The sequence below is a fragment of the Triturus cristatus genome, chromosome 4_2, assembly GCF_964204655.1.
Source record: "Triturus cristatus chromosome 4_2, aTriCri1.1, whole genome shotgun sequence".
Lineage (NCBI taxonomy): Eukaryota > Metazoa > Chordata > Amphibia > Caudata > Salamandridae > Triturus > Triturus cristatus.
In genome coordinates this window covers 370,141,855-370,160,702 of record NC_140586.1, presented here as the reverse complement: position 1 = coordinate 370,160,702, position 18,848 = coordinate 370,141,855, and the positions used below count along the sequence as shown (strand labels likewise).

The 18,848-nt window shown below is 42.5% G+C and overlaps 1 protein-coding gene across 3 annotated transcripts in view; it reads left to right on the top strand.

Moving 5' to 3' along the window:
* The window catches only part of LOC146833908 (coagulation factor XIII B chain-like), an 897,095-nt gene that overhangs the window by 454,076 nt on the left and 424,171 nt on the right, over positions 1 to 18,848 (top strand). The gene's annotated exons all lie outside the window — the stretch shown is intronic.

Here is an 18,848-nt window from a genome sequence, read left to right as displayed (position 1 = left end):
TACTGTTAGGGTCGAGAATCCTGATTCTGGAGAGCCTGTGACAGAAAATAATTGAAGTGGCCCATGAAGGACATTGTAGAATCACTGCCACAAAACAAGCTCTCCGAGACAGAGTCTGGTTTCCCTATCTTGACGAGAGGGTTGAAATGGAATTAAAGGCCTGTCATCTATGCAACTGCCTTCCTACAAAAACTACTCACCACACCTTAAACATGTCAGAACTCCAAAGCATGCATGCAAGAGAGTAGCCATTAACTTTTTCGCTCCACTCGACAATGGACCTCACCTTATGGTGATTGTGGACAAATACTCACGATTTCCATTAATTGAAGATCTCTCATCTACACCTGACGAACGAGTTAATGAGAGACTGCATTGCATCTTTGCAACATGGGGTGTTCCAGCAATAGAGGAATCTGACAATGGCCCGCCATACAACAGGAGAGAGTTCAAAGATTTTTTTGAGCATCTGAATATAAAGCATCAAAAGAGCATGCCTCTGTGGCCACAGGTCAATGGGCTTGTTGAAAGCTTTATGAGTACACTAAAGAAACAGTGCAGTGTGCTACTTCAGAGAAGCCTGATTGAAAGACTGTGCGCTAAGAGCTTATCGTTCAACATCTCACTCTCCATAACAGGTGAAAGCCCTGCAACATTGATGTTTGGGGGAGCAATGACAACCAATTTACCTCAGTGGACCAGCCAAAGAGAGAAAAATGGGAACGCAACTGCGAGAAGGTCTTGGTTTCACAAACAGAAGATGAAAGCGTACGCTGACAAAACACGACGTGAAGTTTCTTGTATTTAAAAAAAGAGATTGCGTGCTTGCATGCCAAATGCAAAGAAGAAAATGGGATGCTCCATTTGATGCATAACCTTGTAAGGTAGTCTGTACAAAGGGACACATGGTGACTGCCCAGCACCCTGGGAAGTCTATCACCATAGATTCTTTCTATTTTCGGCATTTGAATCATTGTTCATCAGATCTCGATATTGAAGGAGAGACTGGGTCTGGAACCTTTGTGACTGCTGTTGCACCAACACCATCAACGCAGATCCTGAACATTAACTGTGACAGTTCCCAGTTTCCAGTGACAAGATCAGGTTGAAAATGTGAGCGCAAAAATGTTTGACGAGGAGCTTTAAGAGTACATATCTATCTATCTATCTATCTATCTATCTATCTATCTATCTATCTATCTATCTATCTATCTATCTATCTATCTATCTATCTATGTATCTATCTATCTATCTCTCTCTATCTATCTATCTATCTATCTATCTATCTATCTATCTATCTATCTATCTATCTATCTATCTATCTATCTATCTATCTATCTATCTATATATCTCTCTATCTATCTCTCTATCTCTCTATCTATCTCTCTATCTATCTCTCTATCTATCTCTCTATCTATCTCTCTATCTATCTATATATAAAACAAAGAACCTGCGCTGAAAGTCGCCAGACTTCCTTGCGTCAAGATCACCATCTCCCACGCTGCTGTCATCCTCTATTTCTCTGTCCGACGGATTCCCTGGGGGCTCATCAGTTTAGCACTTGCCATACTCCACTCCAAATTGCGGTTGACTGTGACGAGCCCAAAACGACTGGTGGTGCGTGAGCAGTGCCATCCGCCGACACTGAATAATATCTGAACTACCCCTGCTCCACATGGAAGAGAGCACGCACACGAGGAATGCTGGGTATAGGCATATTTATTCCATGGGGCCTCCTCCGACCCTGCAAACAAAAGAGACGCGTTTCGGCTGGCACAGCAGCCTTTTCTCAATATGGTAAGCGCCATTTACTTTGTACATATACATTATGTCACTGTCATAGACATAGAAAGCAGATCTATTTTTCCAACTACTTGAAAACAGATACACACTATTTAAAACTAGGAGGAAGTGCAGGCAAAATGCATACATGTAAAATACATTTGATCAGATAAGTGGTCATGATAATAATGAAAACAGAATTATAACAATGCATAAAGCATTTATCAAAAATCCATTAACTGCAAAGTGCATCATCGGGCCACTAAATTATGCATGCAATGTAAACAATTGACAATAGTACTGGAAATGTATCTATTTCATTATGAAAGAACATCTGCTGTCATTGTCAAATATCTCAAAGAACAGCGCAAACCCCTTTCGTGTAACATTTAAAAATGAAACATGCTGTGTGAACCTGAGACGTCGGGGAGATGAGATTAAATACAGCTGATCCCTTAATTAACATATAAACCGCTCTAGGAAAAGCCCGTAAAACACACTCGTAATTGAAATGTACTGCATGGCTGCTCAATGCCAAGTTAATTATCAACAAGTAGGCGAGATTGAAGCTGAAGGTCAATAGAATATTAGCCTGACTTTCGAAATATAACACATAGGGGCATATTATCAAGCCAGGCGATAAAATTATCGCCGCTTTAGCGGCAGAAAACTGCCGCTAAAACGGCGATAATGGGCTTGATAATATGCTCTATGGAATTCCAATTGAAGCCCAGGTTAGACGTCCTTCACATTTAACATGGGCTTCAATTGGAATTCCATAGAGCAGATTATCAAGCCCATTATCGCCGTTTTAGCGGCAGTTTTCTGCTGCTAAAGCGGCGATAATTTTTTCGCCTGGCTTGATAATATGCCCCCTTGTGTGTGTTGAAGATCTCAAGTGCCGCTCCATAATTAGCATGTTGAAAAAAGCGGGACTGCCAGTCCCATAAAGCCTCATTATAATCACTTTCTAAGATGTGAAACAGATAACGAAATGTCCAAAGGCATAACTCAATAACCAAAGCGTAGCCTACAGAGTTATGTTAGTGTTCAAACTCATCACGTGCAATGCAACAAACTAAAAGTGAATGAGCAGCTTCACCACTGAACTTCGAACACGGGCTCCGAGTGGATTCCGAATAGGAAGGAATGTGAATGAAAAACCACCCTAATAGTGTTAATGTCCTGTGTTCTCTGCTGTAGACGCAGCACGCAGTCTATGCACATTCATCAAAATGCAGGGTCGGGGGAGATCTTCGTGTAAAAATTCAAATGCCAAGCAAACCTCACCATTGCAGCATTGGCTTTCATGGTGCCCAGTCACCAGATGTCCGTTGGCCTGTTGAGTGAGGCATTTCTAGTCAGGGGAAAACAAAGACCCCGTGCTGAAAGTCGCCAGGCTTCCTTGCGTCAAGATCACCACCTCCCACGCTGCTGTCATCCTCTATTTCTCTGTCTGACGGATTCCATGGGGGCTCATTAATTTAGCACTTGCCATACTCCACTCCAAATTGCGGTTGACTGTGGAAAGCCCAAAACGACTGGTGGTTGGTGAGCAGTGCCAACCGCCAACACTGAATAATATCTGAACAACCCCTGCTACACATGGAAGAGAGCACACACATGAGAAATGCTGGGTATAGGCATATTTATTCCATGGGGCGTCCTCCGACCCGGCAAACAAAAGAGACGCGTTGCGGCTGGCACAGCATCCTTTTTTAATCTGGTAAGCGCCATTTTCTTTGCACATTTATATTATGTCACTGTCATAGACATAGAAAGAATATCTAGGTTCCAACTACTTTAAAACGGATGCACACTATTAAAACCTAGGAGGAAGTGCATCACTTAATGAGTAGGAAATTTGTATCAAAAAGCTTGATTTACACTACCTTACTACAATAAGTACTGTGCTGGAGCGCTATCATTTTGGTAGGAGGATGCAGAGACAGGATGAGTCAGTGGAGCAGTACATAACAATTTTGAGCAAGTTAGCCTCAACCTGTAACTTTGGTGCCACATTGGAGGAACGCCTGAGGGATCAGTTTATGTTGGGTTGTGTTCAAGACAAGACTAGGGATGCTCTATGGCAAAAGGACAATCCATCTCTACAAGAGGTTATTACCATCGGAAAGAGCCATGAACATTCGAAAGCATGTGTTGACATCATAAAGAAAGAATCTTCTGATAAAAACGATCACTCTGAGATCAAAGTTGTTTCTGATAAGTCCATTACATCTACAGGTATCTTAGATCAAAAACCTTCTTATCAACCTCAAAAAACCTCTTACCAAAACCAAAGGCCTTCTTTTCAAGGTCAGATATCTTTTAATCCAAAGCAATTACCAAGCAAGTGTATCAGGTGTGGTGACTTTGGTCACATGGCTGTTTTTAAAAACTGTCCAGGTTGGAATGTAATTTGCAAAATTTATGGTAAGAAAGGTCATGTTCCAAATGCTGTAGATCTGGTAAAGATCACAAGACTGGCAAAGAAGTTGATGTGTATGATGACAATGCTGAAGAAGTCATTATTTGTCAGGTTTCAGGGAATAAGCCTGATGGTCCTTATGAGGATGTTTTATTTAATGATGCATCTGTCGAAATGCTGTTCGACTATGGGGCAAAGATTACACTTGTTCCCAAAGTATTTTATTAGAGTAATTTACAAGATAAAGTTGACCTCAAAAAACCTGTCATCAGACCAAAGGGATATGGTGGAGTCACCATTGACCTACTTTGTTACTTTTGGGGGTCAGTTAATTTCAAGGGGAGGTTGATCTCTGGAAAAATGTACTTGTCCATGGAAGGAGACTCACTAATAAGTTTGCTTCACCAAAGAGATCTGCATGTGTTTCTTGACCCCAACGAAGATCCTCAGGTCTGTCTTAAGGAGTTGCCACCTGTTAGGATGGGTGACTGTTTGGTTCATGATTTGATTAGAGATTTTCCTGCTGTTTCCGCAAGTGACCTAGGCTGTTTTAAAAATTATGTACATCGGATAAGACTTAAGCAAAATAGTATCCCTAAGGTTGCCAAGCTTAGGAGTGTTACCCTCTTAGTGAGAGAGAGCATGAAGTGTGAGCTGGACAAACTCCTGGCCAGGGGTATCATCCAAGAAGTTGAGGCAACAGAGTGGGTCCCTCCAGTAGTGATGGCACGTAACGCCAATGGAGAAGCCCAACTCTGTGTGGACTTGAGGGAACTTAACAGAGCGGTGGTCATTGATCACTAACCTCTACCCAATATTGCTGAAATGTTGTGTTCCCTTGAAGGGGCGAAGCACTTTTCTTCATTGGATTTAACCTCAGCTTACCACCAGGTTAGGCTGCACCCTTCTTCTCAAGAATACACGGCCTTCATGACACCGTTTGGTACGTTTAAGTTTCTAAGAATGCCCTTTGGACTAATTTCGGCTGTCTCTGTTTTTCAAAGGGTAATGGAGGGCATTCTTGGAGATTTAAAGGGTGTGAAGGTGTATCAGGATGACATGCTCATTTTTGGTGTTGATTTGAAACAACATGATTTGAGCTTGAGGTCTGTTTTAGGGACGTTACAAGATGCCAGACTCACCCTTCGAGCTGACAAATGCAAGTTCAATATCAAGGAAATTGAGTACCTTGGACATTTTGTTTCAGCAGAAGGAATCAAACCCAAGAAAGCACTTGTGAATTCCATTCTCAATTTGCATTCACCCTCTAGGATGAGTTCATTAAATATTTGGGTATAGCTGAATGTTACCATAAATTCATCCCAAAATTTGCAGGAAAAACACTGTCCCTCTGGTCATTGTTGAAGAAAGGGAGTAAATTTGAGTGGTCAAAAGATTGTGAAAAGGAATTCATTGGTATTTAGAATCACCTCAACAATGTACCATGCCTGAGTAGTTTTGACCCAGCAAAATCGTCTTTTCTCATGACCGATGCCAGCTCAACTGGTCTAGGGGCAGTACTGTGGCAGAAAGTAGATGGTGTAGAAAAAATTATCTTGTTCATCTCCAGGCCTCTAAGATGTGCGGAATGCAATTACTCTGTTGTTGAGAAGGAGGTGCTGGGTGTGTTCTGGGCGGTGTACAAGTTAAGAAAATTTTTATGGGGTAAAAGATTTAAGATTCTTTCTGACCACAAACCGCTCAAGGAGATATTTACCAAGAAGGGCATAGATTTTGTCTCTCACCGCATTCGCAAGTGGATGGTGGCTCTTCAAGAATTTAAATTTGAATTTTCGTATTTATCTGGTTCTAACGATGTTCCCGCAGACTGTCTTTTAAGACTTAGCTGTGTGGATGAGGACACAACTGATGATATTTATTGGTTTGCAGGAGAAGATTTGGAAGAGGATGTGAATGTGTGTTTTATCAGTGAAGGTGTTGTTTCAGAAAATGAATGGAAGGAACACCTTGTTAGTGATGTTACTCTACAAAAGGTCATCGCCATAGTGAAAGGTGGGTGGTGTGATAAGAAGGACTGTGATGATCTGCTCAAGGGTTTTTGGCATGTCAAGGAGGATTTGGCTGTTGTAGATGGTTTACTTATGCGTGGAAGTAAGCTTATTCCACCACTTGTTTTGAGGGAGAAATTGGATGGGAGTGCTTATGCCCCGCACATGGGCAGAGCCAAGACCAAGGAGAGAATCAGGGAAGTGTACTGGTGGCCCGCCATGGATGTTTTTGTAGAAAGACTTGTTCTGGAGTGTGCAGAGTGCGCTAATTGTGACAAGTCTTTCAAGTGTAGGACGCAACCAATGGTGGTTAGAGAGCAAGCTGCTTCTCCTTGGTCTGACATTTCCATAGACATTTTGGGGCCAGTGAAATTGAGATCACAAGATCATTATGTCATTGTGTGCATTGACTTGTTTTCAAGGCAGCTGGAGATTAAGATTGTGAACTCAGTTGAGTCCGTTGTTGTTGTAGAGTTTTTGGATGAACTTTTTGAGCGAGAAGGCTTCCCACAAACTATTTTGTCTGATAATGGAGTTCAATTTACTTCTTGTTTAGTGGAGGATTTTCTGACTTTAAGGGGTATTAGACATAAGACTTCTGCCCTGTATCACCCACAAAGTAATGGTGTGGTTGAAAGTTTTATCAAGGTTCTTAAGGAAGCTATGCAACAGGCTAGGTCTTGTGGTGATTGCTGGGAGGTTGCTGTGAGAAGAAAGGTAAGAGAAAATCGTTTCACTCCCGATTCCTCAACAGGTGTAGCTTCCTTTCAGCTGTTTAAAGGTAGAATGGTGAATGTGGAAGTGGCTCTCTCTTGGGTTTCTGCAAAGAGAGCGTTGGTTGATGAAAAGGTGGGTAGCACGGATGGTTGGAAGGAAAGAGAGAAAGGTAAGATGGATGAAAGGAAAGTCCGTTATGATATGTGAAAGGCTGTGAAGAGTATGATAATTGAAGTTGGTGACTGGGTTAAGATCAAATTGCCTAGGAAAACTTCTGGTACGTCCAAATTTAGTCTGCCAATTCAGGTCATAAAGGTGTTTAAGAATGCCATAAAAACAAGTGATCACAGAACTTGGAATTTGGGCAGAGTGGTAAAATGCCGCTCACCACCTGTGTGGTCCACCGGTGTTTCCTCTTCACAGTTGGTGGAACGAGAATCTGAAGATCCTGAGAGGTGTTTGAGACTCCTTAGTTTGAAGCGTGTTCCTCTTAGTTTTCAAGATTTTGTTTCTTAATATATTGGTGTTTTGTATAACTTGTTAATTCTATGTCTTTCATTATCTTTTTTGTTTTATTATCTTTATTGTTCTTATGTTTGTTAATGAAGGGGGAGGTGATGTGGTGTTCTGCACCTTCTTGTCAGCCACAGATTCCTGGTTCTGGAATGTGGTGAAGGTTGCCTAGCACTGTTTGAACTGTGGAAATATGGATTTTTCTGATCAGTTATGTCCCCTATCTTGGACCCCAACGGTTTCATGTATGAATCACAAGTACATGTATGTTCCCTCCAGTTCCAGTTATGAAGACGCAAACACATGTGCGTCCACCGTCAACATGTCCTCTTTCAGATCCGCCATAAATAGGCCGGATATTCCATTCCTAAGTATGAAAGGCCACCGGCTTTATATGGTTCACTTATGCCATTTTACAGTCCAGGCAAGTAGGCCCTGATTCTGTCATCAAGCTTTTCTTGCCTTCTGCCTCTGAAAGCTCCAGTCTGAGCCTGCATCTGTGACCATGAACTTTGTCTCAGTCCCTGCGCGGCTCACGAAGCCTGACATCAGCCTGTTGCCTGCCAAAAACTGTATTTCACCTTCGAAATTATCTGCTCCGCTCCCTGCCCAATGCATTCCTGACTAGTAGTTTAAGTAAACATTCTTCCAGCTACCGAGCAAAGGCCCGGCTTCTCTGTCTTTATGCAAGTAATTCATAGCCCTATTATTATGGAAGATTTCTGCCCTCACATCTAGTGTAGACACTTAGACGCTTGTACACGCACTAACAGTCAGTATAGTCAGTATAGAATAAGATTCTACTCTAAGAGACCTCTCTTTTGGATAACATAGTTCTTTAAACATAGGATGTTAGATATGATTCGGGATTAGGTTGACTTGACCCTCCAGACTTCTGTCGCCACATGTAGAGCTAAATGTCAAGTCCCCTTCACCCCCTAGTTGCACGTCAATCACACGTCATGCTGCTGCGCGCGCATTTCTGCCAAATATTTCTGCTGACATTGCGAAATTCTTTCATGGAACCACCCTATTATGACATCACACCTGATGACGTTCTTTAGTCACACCCAGTTACGCCCACTTTTGCTACGCATGTATATTTTATCTACACTATCAATTGTTACGCCTCTTGCATTTTCTTCACTGTAATGCCTATTGTATAAAAGTAATTACTTATCAATAAAGTATGTACTTCACTTCCTGAACCTTCGTGGTGATGGAACTTGGAGCAACCGATTCGAATCGTCCATTGGAATAAAGCCCATTCCGAACCTCTAATACCACGGATTCTGCCTCTTATTTACTGAGCTATTTTTATTATGTTTCTGTATCAAATTAAGTCCCGGTAATTAAATTATTTACCACATAAATGGCGCCCGAACAGGGACACTTTCTCATCTCACGCGCCGGCGGTGCGTTGCAGGCCCGGTCTCCTGCCACAGCTGGACGGACAACAACGCGTACCAGCAGGATTTCCTGTATCTCCCTCCGGTCAAGTGGGGGCGACTGAGGCTGCGATCAACACCCAGACGAGGCGGTGAGAAGTGCGAAGTATCCCGACCAGAGCCTAGCTGAGAGAGCAAGATCCGAGGTACACAGAGGCCCACCAGTTTCCGAAGTTTCCGAAGTCCCGAGTCGAGTCCAGTCCGGTTCAAGTTCAGTTCAGTTCCGAGGCCTTCCGTTCCGAGCTACCCGGTGAGTACCATTACTGGGGAGGCGTTCTGACGTGCACATAGGTTGTGCCGGTCAAGACGGGTTTGGGTACACAAATCCGGTCTGCACTGTTTTAGCAGTGTATCTGTACTGTTTAGCAGTATATTTAGTATATCAAGTATATAAATTCAGAATAATTCAGTTAATGCCGAGTATTATGTTTAGTGATTAAGTTTTTCTTAGATCATCATCATCATCGTTGCTCATTTAAATGTTAAATGTTAAATGTGTTAATACGTCCTGCATATTGTGGTATGAATGACTATTCATTATTGTGTTTATTGTATTAAGTTTGTTCAAGATTAAGTATCAGATCAGTTTTCAATATGCCGCTCTTTTCGAAATTAAGACAGATCACTACTAGAAAAGGGGTACTCGAAGAAGCTGTTCCTATTCCTCCTAGGGACACTCCAGGGTACTTCATGTATCATAAACACGGCTTAGACGCTATATTATTTCTTGATTTATGGGTAGACTACACCAAGGAATTACCAGAAAGTCAGAGGTGGCCCGCAGCTGGGACCTGGGATGCAGAGTGCATCATGAAAGTAGAGGAAGAGTTATGGAAAAGGAAAGTCAGACAGTCACAGAAAGATGCCGTTGAGTTATGGCGTAAAGAATCTCATAGACGTATAGAAAAAGCACTCCGACAGGAAGAGAAAAGTAAAGAGAATTCAAATAAAGTCCGAGAAAATCTATTAATTGAAGAAGGTGCACGAGTGAAATCAGAACAAGTAGACAGACAAAGAAATGCTCTTATGAATGGTATGTATCCCCTCCTGGCCGAGGGATTACCTAAGGCTACTCCGGAGATACCAAAAGACTTGCCACCCCCATTGTTCCCAATAAAAATGCATCCTAAGGGGCATCCTAGAACAGCAGAAGATGTTTTTCTTTCCTCATATTTAGATGACGCAGCTCCCGAGTATGCTAACCCCGCCCCACATAGACCGTCTGCCGGGGTGGTTCAACGCCAAGATCCTGTATCTGTATCTCTACAGCAACAAATCCTGACACAAGTTCCGGCAAGCACATCTGTTTCCACATCTGTTCCTACAGCTACTTCTATAGCTGTGTCCACACCTATAGTCGCTGTATCACGTTCAACAAATCCTTTCACGCCCGATACCCCAGACGGGGCTACCGGAGGTGCTACCAACATTTTTTCTACGCCACCCAGAGTAAATAAACGTACCTTTCAAGAATCAGCACATCCACGTACCCCCAAACTCATAAATGCCCGCACGCTTAAGGAACTTCTTATAGATTGTAGATATGACCCTGTGCCCGGCAAAGAGGACGAAATGATCATGGCATCATTACGTATCAGACGAGCCGCGGTGTATCTAGGGAAGATACCAGGAATGACTGTGCATCTAGATAATATATACCATTTTGTCCAAACAGGGCGAGATTCTGAATGTATTAACAGAGCTATGGAATACCAGAAAGTGGAGATACAGGGGGAACTGTTACGTTTCCTCATAAATTGTGTGATCAGAAATCAAGACCGACCGGGGGTAGACCCGGAAGCAATGCAAACTCTTACCAGATGGAGCCAGAATATATCAGAAGGGAGACATGATAAGCAAAATTGTATAATAGCCATGTGCCGAAAGATCCGTAAAGAAATAGAACGCCTACACGAAGAGAGATTAGCGGTAGACCAGTTCGAACAAAGCGAGGAGGAAGGATCAGGACTGCCCACAGGACAGTCAGAAACCATAGCCTATGTAGGTAGAGGAAGATCATGTAATAGTACTAGATGTTTTATTGACCCGATACGTCCGATATGTCCAGATAATAACAGGAATTTCCAAACACCTATAATAAATATAAGGTCCCCCGAGCATTCGTTCCAAGCCGCTGACAAATTACTCCAAGAACGAAGGGGTTATCATTTTCTCGATTCTATGGATGAACAAGAATTAGCCAGGTCAGCCGTTCATTGGGTTGACAGTCCCGGAAAATATGGTGATGATACAGTAGCACACACATTTTTGAATCTCACCCCAGATGAACAGCGTTTAGCTGGGATTTATATGATTCAACAACTCCTTATACTATATAAGAGCCAACATTCAGATCCTGGTCCCTTACCTGAAATACTGACTGAATTACTCACGAATAGATGGAGAGGTTCAGGTACTAAGTTAATTAGAGAAATACTAGAATCAAGAAAGCAGTACATTCTTTTTGTATGCCCAGAACATGTCTCACTGCCCATCAAGGAAAGAACCACGTATTACATGGACAGACAGAATCCCTTACGAGAAGTACACCCAATAAAAGGCGAGGACAATGAGTTTAAACGTGTATTTGTATATACGCCCATATCGAAAATAGAATTGTTACAAATGAAGAAAGTGGTACCCAGTCATGACAAAGACCCAGCGGGTTTCCACCGAGAAATTAAAGACATGTTACTAATGGGAGAGTATACCTATCCCGACATTATGACAATATTAAAGGTATTAATGCCTGCTGGCATTTATGAAAAACTCAAGGAAAAAGAGTGGGAGGTGGGAGACCAAAAGATAGACTGGTCAGCATTAGAAGCAGAAGAAAAGGCCCGAACTGCAGGAGCAGGGCTTGGGGATAAAACTAAAGCACTACCAGGTTTACTAGTACAGGTACTGCCACGTTTATTAACTACGAAAAAGGAAGACTGGGGTACAATCTCAGCCTGTAAACAAAAGCAAGATGAAGACACCAGTGATTTCTATGCCCGATTTGAAAAATGTTTTGGTATAAATAGTGGCATAAAAGCAAGTAGGGAATCATACCCACATCTGTTTGTGACAAAATTAGTTGAAAATTCCTTGCCTCAAGTGAAGAATAGAGTATTAAAATTCGAGAGTACCTGGCAAGGTAACACCCCATCACAAATGTTACAAATGTTACAGTATCATCACAATAGAATTAGAGAGGAACAAGAACATGAACAAAGACGCATGAAAGACACGAAAATGAAAATGCTAGTCTCCCAGACAGTTCCAGCTGAAGGACATAAAAAGGGTACGACACATTCCGGTGATTCAGCAGGACCTGTAAAAGGGACATGTAACTATTGTAAACAGCCAGGACATTACATACACGATTGCCCAGTCCTGAAGCGTAATATCGCCACAGGTATTACAAAAGAAAGACCACGGCCACCTAGACAGGGTCAGAATGAACAAGGAGCCCCGCAGCATGCACAGTCCATGCCAGCTCCACCACAGTCTATACAGTTTGTGCCAGCTGCACCAGCGCTGCCTGTTGCTGCCACACAAACCACGACACGACAACTGTACCAGACCGCACAGTACGACTATCCTGATTATCAATGATACGCATGAACCAGCCTAGAGAGGGAAGTTGACTTACCCCTTATCGAGGTCCCTGTAGACCAAGAAGGACCTTATGTACATAGTGAATTATTAGGCCAAGATAGAAAATTTTTACTTGATACAGGGGCAAGTCGAACAACCATAAAACGTAGTGAAGTTCCAGGGGCACCCCTCTCAGGCTCACAGAATATTTCCCTTGGTTTTTCAGGAAAACCTATTGTTAATGAAGTATCACAGCCTCTCCCACTTACGATAGGACCTTTGACCCGAACTACAGATTTATTGCTTACTAAATCATGTCCAGAAAACTTGTTAGGTATAAAAACACTGAAAGCTCTAGGAGCTATAATATGTTGTTCTCCGGAAGGAGTAAGATTGTTTTTACGTGATTTCAAAGGTCACTATGTGTCTCGAGACATGGATCCCCGATTGCAGACTTTACCTACACATCTATGGGCACAAGGCCCTACTGATGTTGGTTGCATGAATATTACACCATATCGAGTTACACTAAAGGCAGGTGTGGTACTACCACGAATGCGACAATACAAGTTACCACCAGATGCTGTAGTGGCTTTACTGCAAATCATTGACGAGCTCATTACCCAAGGAGTGGTTATGGAAACAGACTCCAATGTATGTAATTCACCGATAATTCCGATTCTTAAACGAACAGATCCTAAGGCCCCGCCAGTATATCGATTGGTTATTGATCTGCGCGAATTGAACAAATGCATTGTGCCACAATTCCCTGTGGTCCCAGATATTTCGTCATTACTGACAGCTATTGATTCCGAAGCAACATTCTTTACTGTAATTGATCTCAAGAATGCCTTTTTCAGCGTCCCAATAGATCCGGAAAGCCAATACTTGTTCGGATTTAGTTTAAATGGACGTAGCTTTAAATTCACACGCGCACCTCAAGGATTTACAGAAAGCCCCAGCATCTATAGCCAAGCACTGAAACGAGAACTCGACAGTATCCACATGCCAGTTAACACTGCTCTGCTTCAATATGTCGATGATCTGCTAATCACCGCCAGAAGCGAACCCGAATGTGAGAAAGCATCACTGACAGTTTTACAATTTCTAGCCGAAAAGGGGCACAAGGTGTCCCCTTCTAAGCTGCAATTCTGTGTCCAGCGAGTTGTTTATCTTGGACACTCGCTGTCCAAGGAGGGAAGGCAGCTTACACCCGACCGCATTCAGTTAATAGCTAACATGCCAATACCCAAGACACAAAAGGAGGTGCGGGCTTTCATAGGCCTCACTTCATATTGTAGGCAGTGGATCCCTCAGTATGCATTTCTAGCAAAACCACTCATTCAATTGACAACACAGGAGGCAGCCACATCGACTGTTCTCCCTTGGACTCAGGAACATACACAAGCTTTTGAAAGCTTAAAGAAAGCTTTATGTCAAGCACCTGTTTTAGCAACACCATGTTACAATAAACAGTTTACACTCTTTGTTACTGAACGCGAAGGTACTGCCTTGTCAGTACTCACACAGGAACAAGCAGGATCACACAAACCATGTGCTTATTTTTCTAGTACATTAGATCCCGTAGCTCAGGCTTTGCCTGCATGCCTAAAATCAGTGGCAGCAACAGCTTTAGCAATCAGACAAAGCGATGCCATAGTGTTAGGACATCCATTGACAGTTCAAGTACCACATGCAGTAGAGGTTCTTGTGAATAGAACGCAAACACAACACTTGACTATAGCGCGACTTACAGGGTATGAATTAACATTGTTTCAGCCACATATAGAAATCAGACGTTGTAACACATTGAATCCTGCCACACTTTTACCTGTAATCGGAACAGACCCACTAGCTCATGATTGTATTGAAGTTATTACAATCACGACGAAACCCAGACAAGACTTGACAGATGTCCCATTGTCAGACCCAGACCTGACGTTGTATGTAGATGGTTCATGTATGAGAACAAATACAGGAGAGTTAGTGGCCGCTTACGCAGTCACAACAGACACTGAAGTCATCGAAACAAATTGCATAAATACCTTGTCAGCTCAAGCCGCAGAGCTCATCGCTCTGACACAAGCCTGTATTCAAGCCACAAATAAAAAAGTCAACATATACACTGATTCACGTTATGCATTCGGAGTTGTACATGACTTCGGCGTGCTGTGGCGAGAGAGAGGTTATTTAACTTCTCACGGCGCCCACATTCAGCACGGACCCCTCATTCATGCCTTATTAGATGCAATACATCTACCCACTGCAATATCAATTATGAAATGTAAAGCTCATACGAAAGTTACTGATATCATTTCTCAAGGCAATGATCTAGCTGACAGAACAGCTAATCAGACTGCTCAAACTCAAACATCCGACATGACAAAGACAATAGTCCCGACGCCAACACATTGTATGACGGTTAAAGATCCCACTCTTGATGTAATTGATATACAGACACATGCTACACCAGACGAAATAAAGAAATGGACTGAATTAGGAGGGATCCAAACGGATCAAGGATGGATGATGAAGGAAAAGTCTGTGTGGTTCTTTCCTGATTCAATGGTCCAAGTCATTATTAACACTATACATAGTCCAGCGCATCTAGGAGAAAAAGCTATGCTAGACAGCATTCAACACATTTGGTTCAACAAACATTTACGAGCAGCAGCCAAACAAAAAGTTCGTACCTGTATGATCTGTTGTCAGTTCAACCCAGGAAAAAGCGTTCCCGTAGAACAGGGTGGATTTCAGCCTCCTGATCACCCTTTTGAAGTCCTCCAGATGGATTATATCCAGATGGAACGATGTCGAGGATTCAAATATGTTCTCGTAGTTGTCTGTGCTCTTTCCCGTTGGACAGAGGCATACCCGGTTTCAGATTACACTGCCCCGACTACTGCCAAACAGTTGGTTCGAGAATTTTTCCCACGATACGGTTTACCACGTGTTGTCTACTCAGATAACGGCCAGCCGTTCTCATCCGAACTAATGAAACACGTTTCACTTTTGTTAGGCTATCAGTGGAAATTCCACTGTGTCCGACACCCCGAGGCAGCAGGTCTCGTAGAAAGACATAATCAGATCCTGAAAATCAGATTGTCCAAAATATGCAGAGAGAAAGGTGTTGACTGGGTAGTAGCGTTACCAGTTGCACTCTTTTACATGAGAATGGTAGCACACTCTCGAACAGGGCTATCCCCGTATGAGGTGATCTTTGGCAGACCACCAAATATGTGGGGGACGCCTATACCACGCAAAATAAGTGATATTGACTGTAATATGCTGACAGATTACTTGGCTTCCTTGATGTCTGCACTACAATCTTGTCGTTCACAGGTAGCTGCAGCCTTTCCCGACAACACTGAGGTGAAACCCCATGACGTAATTCCGGGGGACCTGGTCCTAGTGAGGAACTTTGATCGAAAGACTCAGCTGGATCCTAGGTGGAAGTTGCCGCAACTGGTCTTGCTCACCACAAGGACAGCCGTGAAGATCGAGGGCAGAAAAGGCTGGATACATTCAAGTCATATCAAGAAATTTCATGGACTACCATCGGATGTAAATACCACACCTCGTGTGTCCTCACCTATTGACTCAAAACTTCCTTTGGTTGAAATGAGCAATCACGAACTATATAAACTAAAACTCAGATCTAACCAGTCAGGCAATTTGATTGTTTAAGTCCTCTCCAAGGTGAAGCGGTTGAATTTGTCTCTGACATGTATCCCTTAGACCTGAATAGAGAAAACACCCGAAAAATGTTGAAACGACATGCGTACTGTAAATCACTGCGTAGTCATTGCACAGTGACGTTATTAATTTTGTTTTTCTTAAGTCTTTTAATAATTTCTGCAAGTATATTGTTGCACATATATTATCCTATTTCTAGACATGTTTATAATGTTACTGCTGAACATTCTTTAAGTGAATTACCTCCGCATGAGTTGTCTTATAGATTTGCGCTGCGCAATAACACGTTTATTAGTATGTTACATCATTCCCATCAGGTTAGCAACGCTACAAATTGTTGGATATGTGGCCGACTCCCTCCCTATCAGAATTATAAAGGAATTCTACCTCTCTTTCCATACCCGTTCACACACAATGGCTCCTGTGGAGCATGGTTTAGTTTAATTAATTCCCTAGATTCGAATTCTGCAGTTTATCAAGATAACTGGGTATGGGGAAATTTGAATTTAGTTTTACTTAAAGTCTGCTACCCTAACAAGGAGGGACTTCCCAAAAGAACAGGAACTGATCTAGAAAATGAAGTGTATGGATTAGGTAATTTCACGCTTAATCTTATGATCCTAAATGTCGAATCCGAAGCTACTCCAAGTTTGCCCGCTATGTCAATATTTCCAGTAAAAGGTGAATTATGTGTAAGAAAGAATGGTTCCATACATATGGGCCATAGTAGATGCACCACTGTAGTAGAATTTAGTGATCAAGGCAAGTCTACATTTAGAGCTTCCCGCCATTCCTATTTCATATGTGGTCAGACGGCATATGTACGTTTGCCTCAAGATTGGGATGGTACCTGCTACATTGGATTCCTTTTGCCACCTGTTTTCCTAGCTCCTCCTGATTATCACAGAAATACTCATTTAGTACACAACAGAGAAAGGAGAGATCTCCCAATAGTCGATTACACTGAAACAGCATGGGAAAAATACACAGATTTCAATAAAGGTCTCTTTCCCTATATAGGTACCGTTACTAATAGTAAGCTGATACGTAGATTAACTAGAACCCTTGAAGCAGTAGTGAACGAAACTATTTCCGCCTTAGGCAATTTAACAGAAGAGCAGTCTGCTATGCGGATTGTTGTGCTTCAAAATCGTCTTGTCCTTGACGTCATCCTGGCCGATAGGGGCGGAGCTTGTAGGGTCATCGGATCAAGTTGTTGCATTTTCATACCAGAAAATTCGCCATCTGTATATAAAGCCATAACTCGCCTTCATAAGATTGTAAGCCAGATACACCAGAATCCAGGCACCTGGACTTGGTCCGGTTGGTTTTGGAGTGTATTATCTACCTTTGGATGGAAGGTCCTATCCTTCCTAGGTATTGGCCTTCTCATACTATTCAGTTGCTGTCTATGTCTACAATGTGGACCAGCGATCTGTGGTCTGTGTGCCACATCGTGTATTCCAGCACCAAGATTTCATTCATCCCAGAAGAAAAAAGAAGAACAAATGATGCTATATGAACAGATCAACGGATTGATGAAGATTGATATCTCTTAACGGGCAAGTAGGGGACAAGGAGGGAATGTGGAAATATGGATTTTTCTGATCAGTTATGTCCCCTATCTTGGACCCCAACGGTTTCATGTATGAATCACAAGTACATGTATGTTCCCTCCAGTTCCAGTTATGAAGACGCAAACACATGTGCGTCCACCGTCAACATGTCCTCTTTCAGATCCGCCATAAATAGGCCGGATATTCCATTCCTAAGTATGAAAGGCCACCGGCTTTATATGGTTCACTTATGCCATTTTACAGTCCAGGCAAGTAGGCCCTGATTCTGTCATCAAGCTTTTCTTGCCTTCTGCCTCTGAAAGCTCCAGTCTGAGCCTGCATCTGTGACCATGAACTTTGTCTCATTCCCTGCGCGGCTCACGAAGCCTGACATCAGCCTGTTGCCTGCCAAAAACTGTATTTCACCTTCGAAATTATCTGCTCCGCTCCCTGCCCAATGCATTCCTGACTAGTAGTTTAAGTAAACATTCTTCCAGCTACCGAGCAAAGGCCCGGCTTCTCTGTCTTTATGCAAGTAATTCATAGCCCTATTATTATGGAAGATTTCTGCCCTCACATCTAGTGTAGACACTTAGACGCTTGTACACGCACTAACAGTCAGTATAGTCAGTATAGAATAAGATTCTACTCTAAGAGACCTCTCTTTTGGATAACATAGTTCTTTAAACATAGGATGTTAGATATGATTCGGGATTAGGTTGACTTGACCCTCCAGACTTCTGTCGCCACATGTAGAGCTAAATGTCAAGTCCCCTTCACCCCCTAGTTGCACGTCAATCACACGTCATGCTGCTGCGCGCGCATTTCTGCCAAATATTTCTGCTGACATTGCGAAATTCTTTCATGGAACCACCCTATTATGACATCACACCTGATGACGTTCTTTAGTCACACCCAGTTACGCCCACTTTTGCTACGCATGTATATTTTATCTACACTATCAATTGTTACGCCTCTTGCATTTTCTTCACTGTAATGCCTATTGTATAAAAGTAATTACTTATCAATAAAGTATGTACTTCACTTCCTGAACCTTCGTGGTGATGGAACTTGGAGCAACCGATTCGAATCGTCCATTGGAATAAAGCCCATTCCG